The 2,454-nt window shown below is 51.0% G+C and overlaps 1 protein-coding gene across 7 annotated transcripts in view; it reads left to right on the top strand.

Moving 5' to 3' along the window:
- The window catches only part of Rnf111 (ring finger protein 111), a 69,634-nt gene continuing 67,180 nt past the window's right edge, over positions 1 to 2,454 (top strand). For 3 of the 7 annotated variants that reach the window (XM_021172537.2, XM_021172538.2, XM_021172535.2), the window contains exons 1-2: positions 13 to 320; positions 773 to 835. The gene's annotated coding sequence lies outside the window, so the exon portion shown is untranslated. Of the gene's footprint in view, positions 321 to 772; positions 836 to 2,454 lie in introns of all 7 variants that reach the window. The other 4 variants (XM_021172532.2, XM_029481374.1, XM_021172536.2 and 1 more) reach the window with 3 other exon arrangements.

Here is a 2,454-nt window from a genome sequence, read left to right as displayed (position 1 = left end):
GGTGTCGCGCTCGCGCAGTCGAGGAGGGCCGGCCCAGGCTGCGGCGGCGGCGGCGGCGGCGATGGTGGCGGGGCGCTGGTGCTGCGCGGCGTAAGGCACGCCGGCCGTTCAGGATCGCGAGCGCTCGTGGGCCGCGATCGGGTGCTCGGAGCCGGGTCGAGCCGAGCCAGGCGCAGCCTCACGCTCCGCGGCGGCGTTGTTGACAGACGCCCTCCTGAGGAGAGCCGTCCGGCCCGCCTCAGTCTCACCCGGCCGAGCGCTGTTCGCCAGCCCCGCGCCAGCGAGTCCGGGACCTGGCCGCACGGGGCCTGCGGACTCGGGTGAGGGCGCCGGCGGAAGGGGGGTGCGGGGGAGGGGAGCGGCGCGGCGGCGCTTGCGCGCGGCGGGGGAGGGGCCGAGCAGGAGGGAGAAAGAGGAAGGGCCGCGGCGGCCGGCCCGGGTCGGCGACAGGGGAATGACCGCGGGTCCCCGACGGCGCGGAGAGGCTCATTGTGTCCGGGCAAGAGTCCGCCCGCAGACACACCCACGGCCTCTTGGGAGGGGGTGGGTGAGGGGATTGCGCCCGGGGGCCGCCGCTCGCCAGCGGGACGGGGGCTCAGGCCCGAGGAGTGGGGGTGACAATGGAGTGAGGAAGGTAACCCCGGCTGGAGCCGGGAGCCGCCCGGTGCGGGCGGGCACGCGCAGTCCGCGGAGCAGAAGACAGGCGCGTCTGATATTGTGTGGAGTTGGCTGGTTAGTCATTAAAAAAAGATGTTTTCTTTATCCTGCCTAGATAATTGATCGGAGTCAGCAGTGGTGCGGTGGAAATATCGGTTTTTGTTCTGGAGAAATAGAGGTTTGTCGCCACACTTCTTAGATTATAGAGCTTTATAGATAATTAAAAAAAAAGTGTGACTTTTTAGCGTCCAAAAAACAACAACCAAAAAACAAAAAACCAGGAAGTTGTAGCTAGCGCCTTCACTTAATTTGCTCATGTCTGGGGTGACTCCATTGTATTGTTGAGAGCTTTCCTGTTCCTTGATTTATGTACAGAATGAGTTTAGAACTCCTGAATAGCAGTGAGTGAGCCAGCTGACAGAGACCTCATTGTAAGAGTTCTGACAGCTCTTGAACCTGACTTGATCCAAACTTCGTTCCATTTGGCACTTTAATTTTCTTGTTTTGGGGACCTCTTTAACCAAAGAGAGCAAAATCAAAAAAAGATCAACAGAGGTTCCTCATATCCTTACCATTTGTCTTTGCAATAGCTCTCACGTGACTTAATACAGATGTCCTTTCAAGAATTCTGATTTTACTTAGCTTTTGAGTCTACATTAAAGAACCCAAACAAACCCCAAATCCTTCATGTGTGTATATATATTAGTGTGTGGGGTCTGTACATGTGAGTGCAGGTGCCTCTTGAGGCCGGAAGAGGATCTAATACTCTGGAGTGGGGGTTATGGGAGGTTTTGCACTGCCCTGTATAGGTGCTGAGTCCCAGTTGGGTCCTCAACCAGCATAGTAAGCACTCTTGACTCCAAACCGTTTTTCCAGGTCTGGATTTATATTTTGATAGTTTGTAGCTAAGTGATTTTTGTTTTGTTTTGTTTTTATTTTAGTAAAAAAGTTTAGTAGAAACTGGTCATTGTAATATTGTGTTACATTGTGACATAGGTTATAAGGAAGCTCTTCTACTTTGAAGAGAAACAATTTAGCTTTAAATTACTTTTGTAGCAGGAGTGTTGGGTGTGTGGTGGCTCGAGTTGCCTTTAATCCTAACATTTGGGAGGTAGAGCCTAGCTTGGTGTATATAGTGAGTTCTACAACAGCCCACACTATGTAGAGAGACCCTATTTTAAATACCCCCAAAATATATATTACTTTTGCTACTTTCTTAGGGTGTAACCATGGACAAATTATTTCATTGTATCCTGCTTGCTTGTTACCTAAGAGTCTCAGTATCTGAAACAATTACTGAGGACATCTGTGAGTTGGGTGAATGATAGTGGGGAAAATTAGCAAGAATAGTTTGTTTGTTTGTTTTCGAGACANGGTTTCTCTGTGTAGCCCTGGCTGTCCTAGAACTCACTCTGTAGACCAGGCTGGCCTCGAACTCAGAAATTCGCTTGTCTCTAGTTTTTTTCTTAATAGTCAGTGTTGGGTGTCATGTGTGTGTGTTTTCTTTTGTCATCTTTCCCCTTGGTCTCTGTATATTGGTCACTTGTATCCCAGATGGTTCACTAGAAATGTCAGTCTTTAGCTCCTATACTCAGGAATCTTTCTGCCTCAGCCTCCAAAGGAGCTGGGACTGCAGGTTTCTGTCATTGTACTTGGGTCTCGAGTTTATATTTGAAAAAAGCTATAATAAAAATGATTAGGCTCGCCGGGCGTGGTGGCGCACGCCTTTAATCCCAGCACTCGGGAGGCAGAGGCAGGCGGATTTCTGAGTTCGAGGCCAGCCTGGTCTACAAAGTG

This window comes from Mus caroli, chromosome 9, assembly GCF_900094665.2.
Source record: "Mus caroli chromosome 9, CAROLI_EIJ_v1.1, whole genome shotgun sequence".
Taxonomy (NCBI): domain Eukaryota; kingdom Metazoa; phylum Chordata; class Mammalia; order Rodentia; family Muridae; genus Mus; species Mus caroli.
This window is presented reverse-complemented; position numbering and strand designations above follow the sequence as displayed.